Below are 25,000 nucleotides of genomic sequence, written 5' to 3'. Positions count from 1 at the left end.
GGTTCACATTCCATTTATTTATTTCTCCTTGATCTGTTCGCTAATTTTTATTGGCAGTAGTAAATAATATTCATGGATAGAAATAAGCAGATTTAACTATTTACTTTACAAAATTTTTTGTAATACTACCCTTTTAATATAGAATTGATTTTAATATAGAATTTAGGCCAGAAGCCAGGCACTGGGACCTATGGGGTCATTCAGCGGGAACATTTGAAAGGTGTAACGGGAAAAACCTCAAAGCAGTAAAATCAGTTGTTTGAAAAGGTGGAAGAAAGAGAAACGAAAGGAGGTAAAACCTTGCAAGGGGCTAGCCCTTTGTTGGCCGAGTTGGTTGAGCTACAGACCGTCATTCGATGGGCCGGAGTTCAATTCCGCCGCCGGCTGATGAAGAGGTTAGAAATTTATTTCTGGTGGAAGATAATGTGGTTCGATTCCAATATGAACGGACCAATTGGTTCTTAGCCAAAAATAAGTGTAATCCTTCAAAGCCCTAGGGCTGTTAATCAGCTCAGTGGTCTGGTAAAACTAAGCTATACTTACTTACTTTTGCAGCTAGGGGCCTGAGGAAGGCACGCTGCAAAGAACCTTGAGTAATGCCTACAGTGCACTGCATGAGGTGCACTGACGGCGCTACCCTCCTACTGGGCTCTTTTAATATAGGTATCTTTATACAGTTTGATATTTTGAATAATTCCAACAGTAACAATCAGTCTTGAAGGTATTCTTTCATTATCCCTGTAAATATAACAGTAATCACAACAGACCTTCTACGACTATACTAAGAGCCTTTGAAAAAGATCACCTAAATCCCCCAAAAAAAAAAAAATAAGAGGCAAAAAGAAACGAATAAAAAATGCACCGAAGTTTCTTCGTCGCAAAATCGAGTTTTCTGTGCACTGAAAATAGATCTATCTTTCGGTGGTCTTGGTAAAATACTGCATGAGCCGCGGCCCATGAAACTATCAGCCACGGGCCGGTGGTGGCCTGTCCTATATCGTTGCCAAACGCACTATCATTGCTAACTTTAACCTTAAATAAAATAAAAACTTCTGAGGCTAGAGGGCTGCAATTTGGTATGTTTGATGATTGGAGGGTGGATGATCAACATACCAATTTGCAGCCCTCTAGCCTCAGTAGTTTTTAAGATCTGAAGGCGGACAGAAAAAGTGCGGACGGACAGAAAAATAACCATCTCAATAGTTTTCTTTTCCAGAAAACTAAAATAGACTATAACACTTCACCTGTAGCTATAATCCATTAATAGGCTCTGATAAATTTCTCACTCTTCCTTAAAACAATGAATAAATAAATAAATAAATAAAAAGAGGAATAGATGTACTGTTACCTTACCATACCGTATTTTCACTCTCTTCTTTTTTTCTTTCGCAGGTGAGTGAATTCGGCGTCACGGAGGTGAGATCTTGTGGAAAAGGTAATTCTACGGGTCAAGGAGGAGGAGGAGGAGGAGGAGGAGGAGGAGGAGGAGGAGGAGGAGGAGGTTGGAATTCCGTTGTTTTAGTTGTTCGCTGTTTTCATTGGTATTGTCTTGAGGGAGGTTTGTTTTTAAATTGTTTGCATGCAAGTACTTTCATAAACGCATACGGTCGTGTATGCGTGTGCTGTACTTTGAACAGGTTGATTTATATCAGGGAGTGCATACTGACTATATATATATATATATATATATATATATATATATATATATATATATATATATATATATATATATATATATATATATATATATGTATGCAAATAAATATGTATATAAATATGTATGTTCGTCAGTACTGTTCTTGTAGTATATTGTGACTTCTCATACTCTGTATCAGTCCTTCGTCAATGGCTTGGGAATAAAGTCGAAACCGGTCAGGACCTACACCCCGTTTCTTATTTTTCACCTGTGGTAATGTGTGATAAATGAATCACGTACAAAAGTTATAATAATCATCATATATATATATATATATATATATATATATATATATATATATATATATATATATATATATATATATATATATATATACTCACATACATACATACATATACACACACTTGAATCAACTCCTATTAAAACAATTATTCCTTGGGGCTCCCATTCAAACAATCACAGTTACTTCATACTTGGTGTAGGGAGACTTTGGCAGGAAACGTTATTTAAATCAAGTAGAAGGCGATTTATGTCAACTGTCCGTTCGGATTTTTGGACGTAATCAGACGATGACTAAAGGAACAACTTTTTTTTTTTCCAAAATCTGCGAAAGCCGTATAACTGTCTTACATTTTTTGTTACTTTTTTTTTGTGGCCACCTTACGGTATTTGTCACTCTTTGGAATTACGTATGTAATATATTTGAAGTAGATATTTTATATATATTTATCTGTTCTATGTATCTGTGCATTATTCATGTGTTCATATACATACATGCATGCATATAAGTATATATATTCCAAAGAAAGTTTTGGCATACATCAGTTATAAGGCGAAACGTAAGTTCAGGAGGTCTTTCTCCGACCCGAAATAAAACTACAGTTCTGAGAGAGAGAGAGAGAGAGAGAGAGAGAGAGAGAGCCAAGAACATCTACGTAGTTTGTATTTGACCAGTGAAACATATTCCTCCGAGAATCTTTTTCTTATTTAAATAAATAAAAACGACTATGACTGTCTATGAGATATGAAATTATGAGATACTAATTTAGCGTCCAAGTCGCATCTGTTGTAATAAAGCCTCGATTAATTAATTGATAAACCAAAAATATATGAACATCGTCTATGGCATTACCTCCTGCAAGTGATAGCAAGTAAAAAATGCGCCGAAGTTTCTTCGGCGAAGTCGAGTTTTCTGTACAGCATATAATGCCGTATGAAATCCCAGCCACGGCCCTTGAAACTCTCAGTCGCGGCCCATGAAACTTCCAGCAACAGCCCGGTTGTGGCCTGTGTTCTTGGCATCTGTAGCGGCGCCAGACACACGATCATGGCTAACCTTAACCTTAAATCAAATAAAAAACTACTTAGGCTAGAGGGCTGAAATTTGGTATGTTAGATGATTGGAGGGTGGATGATCAACATACCAATTTGCAGCCCTCTAGCCTCAGTAGCTTTCAAGATCTGAGGGCGGACAGAAAATGTGCTGCCTGACAGACAATAATAGCCATCTCAACAGTTTTCTTTTACAGAAAACTAAAAGTGAGATGAAACTGTTTTGATTCGGAAAGTCTACTTTTAATTCTTTGTGAACGATTGGGAGGATATAAGTAAAAGTATGTAGCGCTGACACTTGAGATTTCTGCGTGCCGTAGTCAGTCATGTTTGATTATGTCCAGCTCCACGGCTACAGATGTGTTTGAAGGAGATAGTCTTTTGTTTGTATAGAGGAAAAAAATAAAAAAATAATAATTCGTTATGTTTGAAGAAACGAGACCTGTCCTAAATTCTGATTCAGATGGGGAAGATCTAGTTACTGTCATGTATGTATATATATATATATATATATATATATATATATATATATATATATATATATATATATATACATAGGAGTTGATTAAGTAACAGTAATGAGTTCGAAACTTCAGAGAAGCAAGACGTCCCTTGAAATCATTGTGGCAGAGAATGTCCTCTGCTGAATGCCTGGAAATTTGAGAAAGTACACCTTGATTGTGACTAACTGAAGTGGTAATTGAAATATTTAATCAATATCACGCAGAAAATATTATGCACTTTCCTGAAAAAATGGTTATTCAAATATGTTAATTGCAATCATTACCTGTTAAATTAAAACTATTAATTATCAAATATCTATTGCAATTAGGCGTTGACTTTTCATTAAAAAATAGCCAAACCATTTGAAATGTACGTATAACGACAAAAGTAAAACCGACCAAAAAAAAAATGTTTTTATCGTAAAATCAAAAAAAATGACATGTTTATTTAAGTCTGCCATGACACGTTTTCTGTCATTCCTTTGGTTTAACTTGTCGCTTGTGAATCTCTGGAAGACTTACATAAATCTCTGGCATGTCGCGGCGTTTGTAATCGTGTCTACACCATTAATGTGACATGGTGTAAAGATCAGTGAAATATATAAAGAGAGAGAGAGAGAGAGAGAGAGAGAGAGAGAGAGAGAGAGAGAGAGAGATTTATCATATAGGTCTACATTGCTTATACATTTTTAGAAGCGAAATTCAATATACTATAATACGTGTATAATATATATATATATATATATATATATATATATATATATATATATATATATATATATATATATATATATATATATATATGTGTGTGTGTGTGTGTGTGTGTGTGTGTGTTTAAAATTCATAACAGTCATACATTACCTATAATCTCCCAACAGGCAGGATACCCATACCTGAAATTAAGGAAAGAACCGATAAGACACTGGAACTAAACTTATCAAATTTATAATAAATAGTGATATTGAGAATTAAGCAAATAAATGGATAAAGAAAGCTATGGAAATTGAATAACTCTCAAAAAGAAAGCCTTCTTGAAGGTACTACTGAAGAGACTTGAAACCCAGGGCTGGAAGGCCCAGGGCACGGAATGGCACAAGCCATAGTTAGGGAACATAAGTTATAAGGGCACTGCCAGGCCTGGTTTAACAGTTGAGGATATCTGAGGAAGCAGCGCACACCGCATCTATATACACAGTTATTCGTACACACATGTACATATGCATATACACAATATATACTGTATATGTATATATATATGTACAGTATATATATTATATACAGTATATTGTATATATAATGAAGTTATTGATGGTTAATTATAAAAATTTATTTACACGCATATAATATATATATATATATATATATATATATATATATATATATATATATAATCAAGTTATTGATGGGTATAAAAAATGTATTTTCTGCACAAATACATAGATATATATAAATATATACATTTTATATATGATTACATATTCCTGTATTTGTGTAGCAAATAGATACACATTTTTTATATTTACTCGTCAAGAACTTGTTTAATTTTATACTTCTTTATTCTGAATGTGTTGTCCACAGAAAGGTATAAATATCAGAATCTTTATTCACTGAATAAATAATTACAGAAATACTTACAAAGCCTGAGCTGTACAGCTAAGCAAATAGATATTAATATGGAAGAAATATTTTTCTTTATAATTTAATATTATTCATATTATCCTTAAAAATATGATTTTTTGACACTTCATATTTTAACTTTCGTATCATCTTATCTGCGTCGTTTTGCAGACAAGTGTGAAACAAGAGAGAGAGAGAGAGAGAGAGAGAGAGAGAGAGAGAGAGAGAGAGAGAGAGAGAGAGAGAGAGGGGAAAAGTTACAAAAGCGGAGAAGGAAGGTTTGATGGAGGTGGAAAGGGGTGGGGGGGCGGTGTCTGTGTGTTGACATAGCCGGGGTGGGGTGTGAGGGGAGAGGGGGTTTTGGCTTTTTACAAAGCAACTATCATGTGACGACCGGGAGTTAAGGTTACCTGTACTCTCTCTCTCTCTCTCTCTCTCTCTCTCTCTCTCTCTCTCTCTCTCTCTCTCTCTCTCTCTCTCTCCCGAGTGTACAAAGGATCCATATTAAGAAGAGAGCAAGAAAGGAAGAATAAAGTTCTGGAAGTCGTTGCAACAATAAAGTACAGAGGAAGGTAGAGAGTATCGTATTAAGATGATAATACAGTCTTGGTTTAATTTACATAATATAACAGATCTCATTTTAATCACACTCTAACGAGTTTTTTTTATTCAAATATTCTAAATTAATGTTTTTAATTAAGAATATTTGATGAGCATGCGCTTCGTTATATTAACTATACTGTATGTATTTATACATATATACATGTATATATTATATATACATATGTGGAAATATATATATATATATATATATATATATATATATATATATATATATATATATATATATAAATATATATATATACTTACACAAACACACACACACATATACACACATATACACACACATATATATATATATATATATATATATATATATATATATATATATATATATATATATATATATATATATATATATATATATATAGAGAGAGAGAGAGAGAGAGAGCGTCACACAATAACCCTTGGTAATTTTTTTTTCGTATCCTGGGCAGAAGTGAAGCCTAAAAAAAAGGCAAGAAATAAAATAAGTTCTGAGTCACCCCTTGGGCCGAGCGTAAGCCTCGATGTATTATTAGCATTTCGTTTTAAGTGGATTTTCCTATTGGTCACTTGGGAGGCTTCTGAGGGGAGCTGAGGGAACCCTGGGGGGCGTGTGTGGGGGTTGGGGGTCTCTTATGAAGGTATTTGCTTTTTTTGTTAGAATTCGTTTCTGATGGTAGTATTAGAAGCATAAGTAACTGATGGTGGTATTAATGGCATAGGTAATAACACACTATATATATATATAATATATATATGTGTATATATTTTCCTCTTACACACACACTGTACATCTACACACCATTTTCATACACCAAATCTTTTAGTTGGACATCAGATCTAGATTTTTTACCCTGATCTTTTGGCTGGACAGCAAGACATTTTACCTGTCTTATTTTATCATCATTTTATCATTATTGTTGGCACTTCCAATTTATCATACAGTTCATGTGAACAGTAGTTAACACAGTAAAGATTATATCTCTTGATGTTATTTGATTTATAAAACAAACCACACATGTGAAATCTGAACACAAGTATTAACCGACTGACCGACCGACCGACCGAGAGAGAGAGAGAGAGAGAGAGAGAAATTGATGTCCCAACCTTGACCAGGTTTATCACACGTGCTGTAACACTTATGCTTAATAAGAATTGTGCCAACGTCCCGTTCCCCTCTGTACGGGAACACTTGTGCAGTTTCACACTGCCAAATGATCGTTCCACATTGACAGTCTCTTTTATCTGTTGCCACACTGCAGGTGACCCACTTTTAATAGGTGGTCGACGTGTTTGAGAAATGGTGGTGAGCGCTTTGAAGATTTTGATGGTGTTTGATGTGTGTGTGGGTTGCATTTACATACTATATGGCTATAGATAAGTAGGACATATTTTATATATATATATATATATATATATATATATATATATATATATATATATATATATATATATATATATATATATATATATATATATGTGTGTGTGTGTGTGTGTGTGTGTGTGTGTGTGTATATATATAATGTAGATATATCTAAAGACGAAACCGGTCAGGTTTTATATTCAGCGTTTCATTTCCCTGTGGTACATCTGCATATATGCATCAGGTGTCATTGTGAGCTAAATCTCACGCACACACATACACAAACACACACACACATATATGTGTGTGTGTTACACATTTATACGTATTTATATATATTTATCTATCTGTCTGTTTGTTTATTGCTGCAGACGAACACTCGGAACTTAATGGACAAGAGAAAACAAGTCTTCATTTGGGTGAGGACCTGAGCACTTGCTTGCAGGATGGGGGCCGGGGATGGCCACGGGGATTTGGGAAAGAAGTGTTTGTTGGGGGGTGGGGGTGTTGGGAGGAAGCTAAAGTGAGGTGGAGGGGGACACAGGAAACAAAGAAAAGAAAAGGAGAGACATTCCTTACCAGGTCTTTTCTGCCTCTGTGATCACGCAGTTGCCGTCCACCTTTTGGACTGTATTTCCATCCAGTTTATTTGAGGATGATGTTGGGGGAATGTGTCGAGAAGGCTGGGGGAGTGGGAGAGGGGAGGGGGTGGGGAATTAGTGGGAGGGGAGAAGAAGATTCTAGGTGCTCTGTGTTCGAGACGTGAGGCAAAGTGAAGGGGAAGAACAAGTTAGCAATGTTTGGAAACGAGGAGGTTCTCTTGAGGGTGATTTCACTGCTTCTTTACTAAGGGGCTCGAGATGGGTTACTTCAGTAAGAAAATTGATTGCTTGATTTTTTCCTTTAGATTGGCAACGAAATGTGGTAATTCTATATATTGTTTGGTTTGTTTCCTAGAGGAATTCATCGTTGCTCGAATTATTGGCGACAAAATCGGGAGCAAGAAAGAATATGAGCCAATTTCCATTTTGATGGAGAAAGTGGCCAAAACGGCCCCTCATAATGACTTCTGAACTGAAATGCTTTAAGCCCTTGCATACAGTTTTGTCCACCACTGTATTTATCAGGTCATTTATTGTATTAATGCTCCTATTGAGGATATTACGTTGTGAATCCAAGGTCACCTTTCGCCGGAGATTTCGAGAACTTGTAAACATTATGTCGTGCTTTCTAATTTTCTCCTCCACTTCTGAGCAGCCCCACCCACCCCCACCCACCCCCTTATCTTCTGGACTCTCATCACCCCTCTTCAGAAACCGGTTCGAGGGGTTCGTTCTTGGCCCTCGAGGGGTGTTGCTTGCCGGTTCCACTTGCTCTCACTTCCAAGCACAAAGTCGAGTGTCGCAAGATCACGCGTCTGGCCGCTCGCGCTCAGACAGACGCCATGACGCATTTGCTTTTGATTTGTCACCTTTTTCTTGGAAGTCAAGGCCCAAGTGAATGATATACAGCCATTTAAAGACACCTAGAACATTTGCATTGGAATTGTCGCCTTCTTTGGACTTTGGAAATCATTTTGTAGACGTGACAACCGGTGGACTGGGTCGGTGGGCCCAGTATGGGCCGAAATGCCTAATGCGGCTTTTCAGTGATGGACGCCCTCCCTGTGTGATGGCGTGACGTCATCAATAACTCGGCACCCCGATGAACATTTCGATGTCATGGCGGGCCTCGTGTGTTTGTGAAAAAGTGTAGATTTTTTTTTTTGTTAATAGTTTTGAATAGTGTTCGATTTCTTGCGAGTTTAATCTGCTCGAAGAACAACGATATTGCTAAAAATACTCATTCTTGTGTTAGCTTATATGTTTGCAGCTACGAAGTTGCTTTGTAATCTCAGCTTTTAACTGCTTGAATAGACCTCGCGTTTGGACTTAGCAGATTTTGGTGAATACTAAAAGAAGGCGAAAAGACTGAAAGTATAATAAAAAAGTACGAAAACCTGAAAGTTCATTGACAAGAACTTATAAAAACCTCATTTTAAAAAACATTTCCACTGAAGAAACAACAAACTTGATATTAACTTTATTTAAAAAGCAGACACGTCACAAAAGCAGTTAAAAAAAGACGTTTGAAAATAGGTAATTTCAGAAAAGAAACATTTCATATAAACAGTTTATTTTCAAAGTGACTTCGGTCAAAGCACTTCTTTAAGACTGTAAGTAAATTTAAAGTATTTTTTAAAACTTGGACTCCATAGACTGTGGTTGGTAAAAGTGATCATAGTGTGATGTGAACTTGGTGAGTAAAATCTATTCTGTGTCTAATGTGTTACAGTGATATATTCATGTATTATTATTATTATTATTATTGTTATTATTATTATTAGTTATTAATACAGTTTTGTAATTAATTTAGTCTCCTGATAATCCCCATAAACATTGTTTTCATTTATTAGTGCCATAAATATCAACAGGCTTAAATGTTAAATATCAAGTTACTGTCATCCGGGACATGCATACGGGTCTCTTGCTCTCTCTCTCTCTCTCTCTCTCTCTCTCTCTCTCTCTCTCTCTCTCTCTCTCTCAAACGTAACTTACAGAAGACCACTTTTATTCGATTATACTCTCAAGTTGATAATTAAGCAGTTAAATTAATGTATTTTGTGCACTGAAATATATTTTACGAAAGTAGGGTTGCTATGCAGTCATTATTATGTATAATGAGATTCACATTAATTAAAATTATCATTAATAATTTTTCCTCCTATGTTAAGGGAAGGGTGGGGTTAAGGATGAGTATGGAGACATGTATCTGTTCGGGTGGGGGGGGGCGAGTTTGACCATTCCATGTCTGAGCTATAAACATTTGGAGAGTGGAAATCGGTGGAGTTTGATGAGATATGAAATTTTTATGCTTTGTATTGATGATTGACTGAAATACAGGTGAAGCCGGGGTTAAGTTTTTAAAGACACACACACATATATATATATATATATATATATATATATATATATATATATATATATATATATATATATATATATATATATATATATATATATATATATATATATATAGAGAGAGAGAGAGAGAGAGAGAGAGAGAGAAAGAGAGTGTAGAATTTACATAAAATTATTTCAACCAAGTAATAATAATGTAAATTAAATGTTCCTTTGTGCTTTCATCTTGTGGCAAATGAACTCCCTCAGCGCCAAATGAGGGCCTGGCGTCTGTGGCCTCCTAATTTCAAGTCTCATAAGTTACCCAGGTTGTCGTGGAAATGAAGGACCGTAGGATTCACGGGATGCCCTCAGGAAACATGGGGCCGCGTCCTTCTTTAATAAGGAATGCGTCATCTTCGTTATGAGACTGGAAGAGGCGTTCCAGGGAGGTTTCTAAGGACTGATACACTCTTGTTAAGACTGGAAGAGTCGTTCCAGGAGGTTTCTAAAGACTGATACAGTCTTGTTAAGACTGGAAGAGGCGTTCCAGGACGGTTCTAGGGACTGATACAGTCTTGTTAAATTGCAAGGTTTCTAAGACTCATTTTGAGGACATTTGTAAGCAGTTTCGATGGCAGATGAGGCACTGGTGCGCATGCGCTTTGCGAGATGGACGAAGTGGGTGATGGGTTATATATCTTTGAGGTATACACCGTATACAAGGGGAGGAGTAAGCTCTTGAAGTATTTTTCTTCTTGTATTCTTTTGACGAGAGTTTTCTCTTTGGTATTTATGAAGAATTGTCATAAAAATGTCGCTTTCTGGTTTTCCATTACACTGGGCGTCTTCGGACAAAAGATCTCGTCGCTTCGGACCCGCCACACTCGGTGATTGCGCGCGCATCTAATGCGTCTTTGTGGCTTATGAAATGCTCGGAAACGCATTTTCCTTTTATTATTTTCCCTTTCCCCTTTCCCTCCCTATTCAAGACCGAATTGAATCATAGGTAGGAAATAACTCAGCTCTTGATAATCCTTCATATGGCTGATCTAATATACAAAACATGAGATCTCTAAAAATTGGTGAGCAAGAATAGTCGGAATGAACTGGTATGTGTAACATGAGGAACGATACCTCGGGGTAACTAAGCTTCAAAAAACGGAGTTTTTAGAGCCAACTTTCCACATTGTTGGCTTGATTTTATTGTCTTCGTTATATTTCTGTTCTCTCGTATGGAATTGCTTATCTGCAATTTTGAGATGAGGCTGACATTTTAATTTGGGATATATAAAACCTCTTTCTGCAGTATTAAGGTACCCATTTTTATATGCCCTTCTGCCATTTGTATGAAGTTGCCACGCAGTTGCCTTCTCACCTCATAACTCATCTCACTCTGGGCTTCCTCCGCAGGGTGGTAGTGCCGTGAGTGAGGTGGTGCACTGTAGGCATTACCAAAGGATTTTGCAGCATCCCTTCGGCCCCTAGCTGCAACCCCTTTCATTCATTTTATTGTAGCTCCATCCACCTTATCTTTCCTCTATCTTGCTATCCCTCCCTCTCCTAACAGTTATTTCATAGTGCAACTGCTTTGAGGTTTTCCTCCTGCCACGCCTTTCAAACCTACCTAATCTCAGTTTCCTTTTGAGCGATGAATGACCTTATAGGTCCCAGTGCTTGGCCTCTAGCCTAAACTCTATATTCCATTCCATTCCACTCTGGGCTCCATCAGACTTCGAATTCCTCCCTTAAATTTTCGTCATTGTGGGGTTTCAACAACACAAAGACTTATGGTTGGCTGGGTGGTGTAGATTAAGCTGGAATATGCCAGTAAGGGCCCTTACCTTAACGTTTTCAGTGTAGTAAAGTATTAAAGAGATAAAGAGGCCTGGTGTGAACTTCTGGACTTGGATCACCCAACCAACAAGGTTATCCTGTCCTCTAAATCATGTCTGTCATCTCTGCAACTTATTGCAATCAGGTCACCCATTGCAGTCACTTCCTTCCGCCATTCAGGACAGGCAGAGCAAAGATTCAGACTTCTCGAAATTTCTTTTTCATTTTCGGTGACCTTACGTGAACTATAGATACCAAATATGAATATTTTCCTTCTTACTGGTACAATAATTAAGGCATTGATAAATACTCGTAGTAGCATGAGTCTTGAAATGGAGAAACAAATCCGCAGTTATGTATGGGTGCAAATATATTTAAAAATAAATGTAAGGAGAGTTTCAGGAATCTGTTCGATTCCCGTTTCCAAAGAGGAATGGGACAGATTCCCGAAAGCTCTTTGCAGAGATTTGTTTTTGAATATATCTGTTCGATTTCCCTTTGAGAAGGAGAATCGAACTGATTCCCGAAAGCTATCTGTAGAGATTTAATTTTAAATATGTATCCATACATAACAGTGGATTTGTTTCTCTAGTGATTCAGTCAAAACTGCAATGATTAAAGTTTCTACACTATCTTATATCACCAGAGCCATTCTTTTGTTTGTAGAATTAATTCCCTGCCTTTACACATCGTTCAGTTAGGTCCCCCCCCCCAAACTTCTACATGTCCTATTGCAAAGACATTTGCACAGACTTCTGTCCTATACACAATTTCACCACCAATCTTTCTCCCCAAGAATGGGGTGAGTTTAGAGAAAAACAGGACACATGCACTCCGTAGGGGGGATGGGTAGTGCCGTCAGTGTACTGCAAGTGGTGCACTGTAGGCATTACTTTGCAGCGTCCCTTCGGCCCCTAGCTGCAACCCCTTTCATTCCTTTTACTGTACCTCTCTTCATATTCTCTTTCTTCCATCTTATTTCCACCCTCTGTAACAATTGTTTCGTAGTGCAACTGCGAGGCTTTCCTCTTGTTACACCTGTCAAACCACCTTACTGTCTATTTCGCTTTCAGGGCGGAATGACCTTATAGGTCCCGGTGCTTGGCCTTTGGCCTAAATTCTATATTCTGTTCTGTTCTGTAAAACACAGTCACTGCTTCTTTCAAGGTCTAACTGCTGAATCGAGGATTAATCAGTCCTTGCAGGGCCTTCTTCAACACCTACTGCTTCATATACCCAGGGGCGTCTCATCAGCAGTATGTCGACCCCCTCCCACCCCAACCACAGATATTACGCTACTCAATAGCATCTTGCACGTACTGAATACTAAGGGCATTCGGTCCAACTCCTGCTTCGCCATTCAACCAATTCTCTCAATATGTCTGCCTTCTCCGCGCTAACCTGGCTTCTCAAGTACACGCCATTATCTCCTGCGGATCTTTAATTCTCTCCACATGGCCATGCCATATAAAAATATTATACTGACCTTTTTGTCATGTAGCCCTCCTCTCTCTCTCTCTCTCTCTCTCTCTCTCTCTCTCTCTCTCTCTCTCTCTCTCTCTCTCTCTCTCTCTCTCTTTCTTACATGTGACATTGATAACCTGTGAAAGAATTTGAATATGTCCTTTAAGAATGTGGTTTAAATCCCGCCTCTCTCTCTCTCTCTCTCTCTCTCTCTCTCTCTCTCTCTCTCTCTCTCTCTCTCTCTCTCTCCGCTTTTTGAATGCCCCTTCTTACATGTATGACATTGATGTACTGCTTAGGCATTGAAATACATCTCATGACGTGATGATTGAAATCCCACTCTCTCTCTCTCTCTCTCTCTCTCTCTCTCTCTCTCTCTCTCTCTCTCTCTCTCTCTCTCTCTCTCAGAGATAATACACAGAATTTGTAGAACAAAGTTCGATTGTGAATTCTATTTTGCCAGTGCTAATATTATATATGGGGAAAAATACTTTCTTTTTTTACGAGATGTTATAAAAGTGTTTCCTCAGTCACATCAAATATTTTCTCAGAGAGAGAGAGAGAGAGAGAAGAGAGAGAGAGAGAGAGAGAGAGAGAGAGAGAGAGAGAGAGAGAGAGATGGGGCTCACATACTTGGCACCGGATTCGCTTTCCTGTCCAAGTTAGCTCGTGGGCACCGCATGCCGCTATTCTAAGTCTCTCTCTCTCTCTCTCTCTCTCTCTCTCTCTCTCTCTCTCTCTCTCTCTCTCTCTCTCTCTCTCTCTCTCCTTGCTTACTCAGATCTGTTGCTGTTCTGTGGTGTGGGAAACAACAGCTTTGTGTAAATGAATATTTTTTTAGAATAGTTTATAAATGAATGCATGCATTTAAAAAAAAAAAAAAAAACTGCCCCCTCCACCCTTTCTCCCAGTGCTCGTGTGTACTCGTTATACACTCACTCTCTCTCTCTCTCACACACACACACATATATATATAAACATATATATTATATGTGTACATATATATTAAGTTAAAGTCCCCCTTTGGTCTCTGTAGTCTCATAGGGCAGGCGCTGATCTCCTGTTTCTTAGGCCGACAGCCAGTGTGGCACAGGTCCCAATGCCTATGACACATACATGCACACACACACACACACACACACACATGATTATAATCGTTCTCGCCACGTAAATTTTACATATGTAACACCACAGGGAAGAAACGATAAGCGGTTGTAAATTCCGACAGGTGTCGGCTTTCTTGCTAAGCCATCTTCAGGTATATGCATATGTATGTGTGTATGCATACAGAAACGACTGTTGGCACCATTAAGACAACTTTGCAAATTGCTGAGTACATGTTTGTGTGTGTATTTAGAAAGAAGTACGAAGTGATCACATGCATTTTTCAAATATATACATCACAGGGGATTTGTATGATTGTGTATGACTTATTTCATTCTGATACATTTGCTCTCTCTCTCTCTCTCTCTCTCTCTCTCTCTCTCTCTCTCTCTCTCTCTCTCTCTCTCTCTCTCTCTCTCTTCTCTCTCTCTCTCTCAAAAGCCAGAAAAACTAAATACCAAGTAATCAGAATAAATGAAAATTCTCTCTCTCTCTCTCTCTCTCTCTCTCTCTCTCTCTCTCTCTATATATATATATATATATATATATATATATATATATATATATATATATATATATATATATATATATATATAGCCTATATTGAAAAAGAAGTCAGAAAAACTAAAAACCAAGAAACCAGACTAAATTATAATCTCTCTCTCTCTCTCTCTCTCTCTCTCTCTCTCTCTCTCTCTCTCTCTCTCTCTCTCTCTCTCTCTCTCTCTCATCGTACATAATCAGACTGGCATCTCCCTTCCTTCCTCTCCTGCCTCCTTACTAGTCTAAGCTTCCTCATTCCGTCGGTGCCAGAGATTTTTATATATATTTATATACACCACCTGTGACGTATTACTTCTCACGAAGGTGCACTTATCTCAAACGATCTTGCAAATGCATCTTTTTAAGTGGTAGTCATTTTTTTTTTTTTGTTTTTGATTTGGCTCAACTGGACGGCGGCTGCTTGTAGCCTGGTTGGAGCTCTCATACACAGCGGAAGGCATTTTTAAAGCAGTTGGTCTTGTGTCTGTCGGGTACTCTTACCAATCAAGCAATATTCAAGGTCTTCACGTTCTTATATATATATATATATATATATATATATATATATATATATATATATATATATATATATATATATATATATATATATACATTCTCATTATGTATCAAAAGATTTTTTTCTATACATTCTCGTTATGTATGAAAGTTTTTATCAATTCATTCTCGTTATGTATGAAAGCTTTTTTTCTCTACATTCTCGTTATGTACCAAACTTTTTTCTTTACATATATATATACATATATATATACAGTGTATATATATACACACAGTATATATATGTATGTATACACTGCATATATATATATATATATATATATATATATATATATATATATATATATATATACATATATTTCCGTATGTCAGATGTCAAATTTAAACATAATTATTGGTATTTATTTTTGTCAATCGGGCTATACTGTCATCGCAAGTCTATGCATGCTTCCATTTTAATTCATCAGTGGAGAAACTTTATACATTTTTTGAAGCAGTCTGTCTGTCTGTTTGTTTCTCTGACTGCAAAGCATAAATCACAGGAAGTATTACTTGAAAGAACAGCACGAACTCAGAACATGTATTTACCATACACACAATTAATTACTTAATCACTTGAATAATCAATTTATTCTTTCCAGCGGGTAAGATAAGGGATGTACTTAAGATAACGTTATCTTTATAATTCACATATTCCATATAACATTTAATCATTATAATTATACTTAACTTAGTCTACTTTTTTCACGTTGATATAATGATATGAGGGTTTTTATAATTACTCCTGACTATATATATTGCATAACACGTCTCATCGAAAGCGTATTTTGAAAATGGTTGTGTAAGTATATATCTAAAAAAGAGCATCAGTAATTGGAAAAAACTGATAAATAACGAGAACGTAAAGGAATAAAAAAAATTTTGATACATAACGATAATGTAATGAAAAAAGCTTTGATACGTAGCGAGAATGTAAAGAAAAAAATATTGATACATAACGAGAAAGTAAAGGAATAAAAAAAATTAATACATAACGATAATGTAAAAAAACCATTTTGATACATAACGAGAACGTAAAGGAATAAAAAAATGTTTGATACATGACGATAATGTAAAAAAAAAAAAAAGCTTTGATACATAACGAGAATGTAAAGAAAAACTTTGATACATAACGAGAATGTACAGAAAAAGCTTTGATACATACGATAATGTAAAAAAAACTTTGATACATAACGAGAATGTACAGAAAAAAGCTTTGATACATGACGATAATGTAAAGAAAAACTTTGATACATAACGAGAATGTACAGAAAAAAGCTTTGATACATGACGATAATGTAAAGAAAAACTTTGATACATAACGAGAATGTACAGAAAAAAGCTTTGATACATAACGAGAATGTAAAGAAAAACTTTGATACATAATGAGAATGTACAGAAAAAAAGCTTTGATACATAACGAGAATGTAAAGAAAAACTTATACATAACGAGAATGTAAAGAAAAACTTTGATACATAACGAGAATGTACAGAAAAAAGCTTTGATACATGACGATAATGTAAAGAAAAAAATTTTGATACATAACGAGAATGTAAAGAAAAACTTTGATACATAATGAGAATGTACAGAAAAAAGCTTTGATACATAACGAGAATGTAAAGAAAAACTTATACATAACGAGAATGTAAAGAAAAACTTTGATACATAACGAGAATGTACAGAAAAAAGCTTTGATACATGACGATAATGTAAAGAAAAAAGTTTTGATACATAACGAGAATGTAAAGAAAAACTTTGATACATAACGAGAATGTAAAGAAAAACTTTGATACATAACGAGAATGTAAAAAAAGCTTTGATACATAACGAGAATGTAAAGAAAAACTTTGATACATAACGAGAATGTAAAGAAAAACTTTGATACATAACGAGAATGTACAGAAAAAAGCTTTGATACATAACGAGAATGTAAAGAAAAACTTTGATACATAACGAGAATGTAAAGAAAAACTTTGATACATAACGAGAATGTACAGAAAAAAAGCTTTGATACATAACGAGAATGTAAAGAAAAAAAGCTTTGATACATAACGAGAATGTACAGAAAAAAAAAATCTTTTGTACATAACGAGAATGTAGAAAAAACTTTGATACATAACGAGAATGTAAAAAAAAAGCTTTAATACATAACGAGAATGATAAAAAAAGCTTTTATACAAACGAGAATGTAAAGAAAAAAGAGCTTTGATACATAACGAGAATGTAAACTAAAAAAAAAAAAAAACTGATACATAACGAGAATATAAAAGAAGAAAGCTGTGATACATAACGAGAATGTACAGAAAAATACTTTGATGCATAACGAGGATGTAGAAAAAACTTTGATACATAACGAAAATGTAAAAAAAAAAAAACTTTGATTCATAACGAGAATGAAAAAAAAAGCTTTTATACAAAACGAGAATATAAAGGAAATAAGAGCTTTGATGCATAACGAGAATATATAAAAAAAAAATTGTTACATAACGAGAAATGAAGAAAACGATACATAACGAGAATGCACAGACAAAAAGAAAATCCGGTCTGCCATCGGATCGCGCAAGCAGAAACGAGATTATTTTTCCAGTATATGTGATTACTCCCTCCCCGAGATTACAGGCCTTTCATCCACTGGCCAAGAAAACGAGTAATTTTTTTTTTCCAGTGGAAAAATGAATTTTGTGGGAATGTCTTTGGTGGGGATAAACTTCGAAGGAATTGGAAATTGGGGAAAGGTAATTACCACTTGTATTTTCTCTTGATTATTTTTTTTGTTTTGTTTTTAAGAGCCCTGTAATGCTTCTTTCATATGTCTTTGATTTATTTATAATCGTTTTTTTTTTTTGCTATGTATCCTCTTTCTCAATTTTCGTTTATTTTCTTATTTACCATTCATAGTTTTCACGAAAGTAATCCACTGTTTTAGTGGCTTAAACGCGTTTTTATGACAATTTTTTCATGATAATTTCTTTAGCCATTTATATACTGTATATACATACATACACACACACACACACACACACACACACACACACACACACACACATATATATATATATATATATATATATATATATATATATATATATATATATATATATGTCTTTTACTGTAATACTACAGTATAATATGAAGATAGGAAGGCCCATAAAACACTATTTGAACGTTGCAACCATATATTTCGGGCACTAGCTTCTGTGCCCCTGTTCACCGGAAAAATATGGACAGATGCTTTGTATATATACCCTTGTAACATTTCATCTGTCCATATTTTTCCAGTGAACAGGGGCACAGAAGCTAGTGCCCGAAATATATGGTTGCAACGTTCAAATAGTGTTTTAAGGACCTTCTTATCTTCATATATATATAAATTGTGAAAATAGGTAAACTTTCTGTATTGGTGAAACTGAATATTATAGTCCATATTCATTTTTCAGTACAATTCTTGAAAAACTTGTAAAACCAATCTCTACTCATAAAAAATATGGAAAATTTTATAATTTTATCCATTTTCATCATGAATCCCATATGTTTCCCGTTTTCTTTCCAGGATTCTTGGAAAGAAAATGGAGCGTAGGCATAACTTTATGGTATACTGCGGAATTTGTTAGTTATAACATTACGTCGATAACATACCTCTGATCATAAGTAAACTGAATAAATTGTGGCTGGAAATGAATAAAAAGAAAAATTATAGGTAATTAATTGAATTTAGACTCGCACAATGCTATGGCAATGTTGTTTTAATTACAAATGGAGTATAAACAATCTAAATGTAGTGGTGTTATTAAAAATGGGAGCTAGCCTATTAATGAAGAATAAAATATGGATATATTTTTCAAGTCTACCGAGATGTGATGCAGTGATTATTATTTTCACTACAAACCCCTGTGACCTTACAAGAGAAACCGCGGAGTGGGCTGCTAATTGCAGCAGTTACTGCTAAGATTAAAAGCATTTATTCTTTGCATAGCAACCAAAAAAATCATTCATACAAAGGAATTTCTGGTATTTGAGGAAAGTAGAGAGCCGATGAATAATATATATTATCAAATCTTCCGAGATGTGATGCAGTGATTATTATTTTTACATGAAAGTATTGTGACATTACAAGGGAAAACACGAAGTTTGGCTGCCAACTGCAGCAGTTACTGCTAAGATTAAGCATTCATTCTTCTGCATAGCAACCAAAACAGCATTCATGCACAAGATGCCAATAGCTCGCGTGCTTTTTCAGTCGACATAAAATTGCGCGCAGAAGCTGAACTGCTGCAAAGCCTCCCTAATCTTGCAAACTGCGTAAATGTAGGCCTGATGTCACTCCCTGTTGTATTTCAAGGGCCGTGACATCAGTGGAGATCGTTTGCCGATGGCTTTGAAAGCCTCTGGGGAGACTTGACATCATCGTCAGTTTATTCGGTCAAGTGGAACTGCGTCTTGTTCGTTATATAATTCACTGTCAAGGGAAATGCCGTGTTCGTGGTCAAGAAATCAGAAGATCTGGATGGTATAAATTTTGTTTATTGGTTTTTATATCTATTTATCCATTTATTAATTTGTTTTTCTTTTTTAGTAAGTAGTATCTCTTCTTTTGGTGTTTCTCTTTACTTCCTCTTACTTCTTCCTAATGAACACCTTAATATTCTTTGGAAGCTTGAATTTCAACTCGATGGCCCCTTTGGTGGGCTTGTTCCATGTGAATAGGGTTCATCTATTGAATAATAATAATAATAATAATAATAATAATAATAATAATAATAATAATAATAATAATAATAATAATAATAATAATTATTATTATTATTATTATTATTATTATTATTATTATTATTATTATTATTATTTAATGAAAGCTTGAAATTCAACCCTTTTTAGTTTTCTGTAAAAGAAAACTTTTGTGCCAGCTTTGTCTGTCCGCACTTTTTCCGTCCGCACTTTTTCTGTCCGCCATCAGATCTTAAAAACTACTAAGGCTAGAGGGCTGCAATTTGGTATGTTGATCATCCACCCTCCAGTCATCAAACATACCAAATTGCAGCCCTCTAGCTTCAGTAGTTTTTATCTTATTTAAGGTTAAAATTAGCCATACTCATGCTTCTGGCAACGATATAGGATAGGCCACCACCGGAACGTGGTTAAAGTTTGATGGGCCGCGGCTCATACAGCATTATACCGAGACCACCGAAAGTTAGATCTATTTTCGGTGGCCTTGATTATACGCTGCAGCGGCTGTACAGAGGAAGAAACTTCGGCGCATTTTTTACTTGTTTTCTCAAGTTCTTGTTTTGGTCCCCGTAACTTTAATAAGAAATGAATTGTCCTCTTTCCTGTTGGTCTGAATTAAGGAGTCAAGTCGACTGATGACCAGCTGAGTTTCAGTCCAGTTGACTGATGACCAGCTGAGTTTCAGTCCAATCGACTGATGATCAGCTGAGTTTCAGTCCAATCGACTGATGACCAGCTGAGTTTCAGTCCAGTCGACTGATGACCAGCTGAGTTTCGGTCCAGTCGACTGATGACCAGCTGAGTTTCAGTCCAGTCAACTGATGACCAACTGAGTTTCAGCCCAATTGACTGATGAGTTTCAGTTCCGTTGACTGATGACACGCTGAGTTTCAGTCCAATCGACTGATGAACAGCTGAGTTTCGGTTCAGTCGACTGATGACCAGCTGAGTTTCGGTCCAGTTGACTGATGACCAGCTGACAGTTGACTGATGACCAGCTGAGTTTCAGTCCAATCGACTGATGACCAGCTGAGTTTCAGTCCAATCGACTGATGATCAGCTGAGTTTCAGTCCAATCGACTGGTGACCAGCTGAGTTTCAGTCCAGTCAACTGATGACCGGCTGAGTTTCAGTCCAATCGACTGATGACCAGCTGAGTTTCAATCCAATCGACTGATGACCAGCTGAGTTTCAATCCAATCGACTGATGACCAGCTGAGTTTTAACCTGAGACCAAAAAAAAAAAAAAAAAAATAAATAAAATCTGAATCCACATAGCATTAATCCGTTTAGAGGAATGCAAGCAATCACAGACCTTCAGGCTAGTGTTTTGGCGTCGCCATGATGCCCTGGATGACAAGGGAAGCTGATTCATGCGTGCGGAGTTCATTACGTATGTTAGTTTGAATTGTTCGTTCGTTTGTGTGTGTGCGTGCAATGCAAGAAAGCCCACACAAACACAACTCCGAGGGAATTGATATGTTACTGACCCCGGAACCCGTCTAGGAGTTTCTGTCTGCCTGTCAAGAAGTTACTATTAATGTTTTTTTAAAGCGACTGAACTTTTCAACTATATCATATACAAGCGTCATTGTCTGGTATGCATCACTAACTACGGAGATTTAAAAAGTGAGGTCAAGATGAAGGTCAAGCCTCGTAGTCAAAATGCAAACAGGGGTCAAGATGTTAACGGGCTGCTGAATAGCAAGAGCCGTGCCATCACAAGGCTGGCCAATTCTAAATCTAGGGGTCAAGATGGTCATACTTGGCAGTCAAAATGTGAAAAGGAACTGACCACCACTGAGATAATGTATTTCATTAACACTGTTAAACCCGACCAGGAATCTGACGCCATGATGAAGGTCATAATTAGTGGTCAAAATGCAAACAGGGGGTCAAGATGAAGGTCATACCCAGCGGTCAAAATATAAACAGGATTTTACCACCCCTTGGGGCACCGTATGACACCAACATTGTTAAACCTTCCCAGGCCTCTGACATCACGAGGATGGTCATACTTAGTGGTCAAAATGTAAACAAGGGATCAAAATGAAGGTCATACTTAATGGTCAAAATGTAAACAGGGGTCAAGATGAAGGTCATATTTAAAACAGTGAGGTCAAGATGAAGGTCATACTTAGTGGTCAAAATGTAAACAGGGGTCAAGATGAAGGTCAACTTAGTGGTCAAAATGTAAACAGGGGCTCAAGATGAAGGTCATATTTAGTGGTCAAATTCTAAATCAGGGGTCAAGATGAAGGTCATACTTAATGGTCAAAATGTAAACAGGGGTCAAGATGAAGGTCATGAGATTAGTGGTCAAATTGTAAACACTGGGTCAAGATGAATACCCTGGTCAAAATGAAACAGACGCCAAGATGAAGGTCATAATTAGTGGTCAAAATGTAAACAGGGGTCAAGATGAAGGTCATACTTAGTGGTCAAAATGTAAACAGGGGTCAAGATGAAGGTCATACTTAGTGGTCAAATTGTAAACACACCAAGATGAAGGTCAAACTTAGTGGTCAAAATGTAAACATCAAGATGAAGGTCATACTTAGTGGTCAAAATGTAAACAGGGGTCAAAATGAAGGTCATACTTAGTGGTCAAAATGTAAACAGGGGGTCAAGATGAAGGTCATACTTAGTGGTCAAAATGTAAACAGGGGGTCAAGATGAAGGTCATATTTAGTGGTCAAATTGTAAACAGCGGGTCAAGATGAAGGTCATACTTAATGGTCAAAATGTAAACAGGGGGTCAAGATGAAGGTCATATTTAGTGGTCAAATTGTAAACAGCGGGTCAAGATGAAGGTCATACTTACTGGTCAAAATGTAAACAGGGGGTCAAGATGAAGGTCATACTTAGTGGTCAAAATGTAAACAGGGGGTCAAGATGAAGGTCATACTTGGTGGTCAAAATGTAAACAGGGGGTCAAGATGAAGGTCATACTTAGTGGTCAAAATGTAAACAGGGGGTCAAGATGAGGGTCATACTTAGTAAGAACTTACCACGCCAGGGGGCACTGTATTGCACAAACTGTTGAGCCATTATTTTGTTTTTTATTTTGATCGAAATAAAAAACAAAACACCTTACTTGAAACGTAACTGAGTGGATCGTTCGTTCACTCGAAAGAATCGCTTTCTAATTATATATGTATGCATGCAGTTACGAGCTTTTTGTTTGGACGCATGCACGCATACATGTATTGCTTTTACGAGCCATATACATATACATATATATATATATAATATATGTATATACTTTTATATATATATATGTATATATATATATATATATATATATATATATATATATATATATATATATATATATATATATATATATATATATATATATAAATATATATATATATATATATACACACACACACATCTCTGACTTGTTTCAAATTATAGTGTTCGCTTATATACTGTACATAATTGTGGATTTTACACACACACACACACACACACACACGTGTGTGTGTGTGTGAAAATCCACAACTATGTATATAATCAAAAAACCGTAATTTGAAACAAATCAGTGACGATCTTTGTTTCACAATACTATTTTTGCTCATTTACATAATTGCGGATTTTCACTTATTAGAGATGCACCATGGATAACCACTTTAGTGATTGCCCAATTACCTGATAATGAAGGTTTGTGAGCCCCACATTTCTCTTCCCGCAATGTAAGACATATTCTATTTCGAATACCCAGACGGCACTCAGGGGCGATCCAACTTTTTCTCTACCTGTAAAGAACGACAGGAGCACGTGACTTTGGGGCCCAGGGTATTTATTTGGGGGGCATTTACCTCTCGTCTGTCACGTGTATTACGTGAGATTAGTGGAAAACCCGTCTCTTGAAGGCTCTTACCTCACAGAAAAATTATATATTTTAGATTAATATTTCAGGTAAGGTTGCAATAATGCACTTTAATATCTCGGTCTTCTAAAGCCTGTATTTAAAAAAAAAAAAAAGCAAATTTTCACTCTTATAAAGGATCTTACCTCACAGAAAAATTATATACTTTAGATTGATATTTCAATTAAGGTTACATAAATACGCTTAAATATCTCAGTCTTCTAAAGCCTGTATTTTGAAGAAAAAAAAAAAAAGTAAATTTTCACTCTCATAAAGAACCTCACAGAAAAATTATATATTATTTTAAAATAATACTTCAGCTACAGTTGTACACTTCAGCTGAAACATCTCATTCTTTTATATTACTTCGTTACCATGGCAACCCTGTCAAGTCAGAATCGTCCCAACCTCTTAGGGTTAACAAGGGGTTGAAGGACGCTATTTTCGGCCTGTAACCAACAACAACATATTTGGGGTTGCTGGGTATAGCAGTTTGAGAGAGAGAGAGAGAGAGAGAGAGAGAGAGAGAGAGAGAGAGAGAGAGAATTGCTAGGGAATGGTTGTATGGGGGTGTGGGTGGGCGTGGGAGGGGTGGGGGATGGGGGGGAGGATTTGTTGGAAGTGTACCAGAAGGGTTCTAACTCACCACACTTATACCTGTGCCGGTGAACGAGGCGCTCGTTCAGTCGCCTTTAGGGGAGGCGGGTTACTGTTCTGCTTCGTTTTTTAGGTGGTATATTTACATCTGACCGCATGCGTGGTTGATATTTGTTCACTTTTCGTTTTCGCTTGTTAGACCTGGAAAAGTTTGGTTGTTTTGGATGCGGTAGGGCAACGAGCAATGGTTCCATAAATTGCAGGCTATAATTTATAATTATGGA

General features: G+C 36.2%; 1 protein-coding gene across 1 annotated transcript in view; it reads left to right on the top strand.

The window, feature by feature from the left end:
• The first annotated feature begins 8,410 nt into the window (after positions 1-8,410).
• Positions 8,411-25,000, top strand: part of LOC136846926 (titin homolog) — a 231,395-nt gene continuing 214,805 nt past the window's right edge. Inside the window, exon 1 of the mRNA XM_067118179.1 lies at positions 8,411-9,376. The gene's annotated coding sequence lies outside the window, so the exon portion shown is untranslated. The remainder of the gene's footprint in view (positions 9,377-25,000) is intronic.

The sequence above is a fragment of the Macrobrachium rosenbergii genome, chromosome 16 (assembly GCF_040412425.1).
Source record: "Macrobrachium rosenbergii isolate ZJJX-2024 chromosome 16, ASM4041242v1, whole genome shotgun sequence".
Taxonomy (NCBI): domain Eukaryota; kingdom Metazoa; phylum Arthropoda; class Malacostraca; order Decapoda; family Palaemonidae; genus Macrobrachium; species Macrobrachium rosenbergii.
Note: the sequence above shows the minus strand (reverse complement) of the source record. Positions and strands in the feature narration are given on the sequence as shown.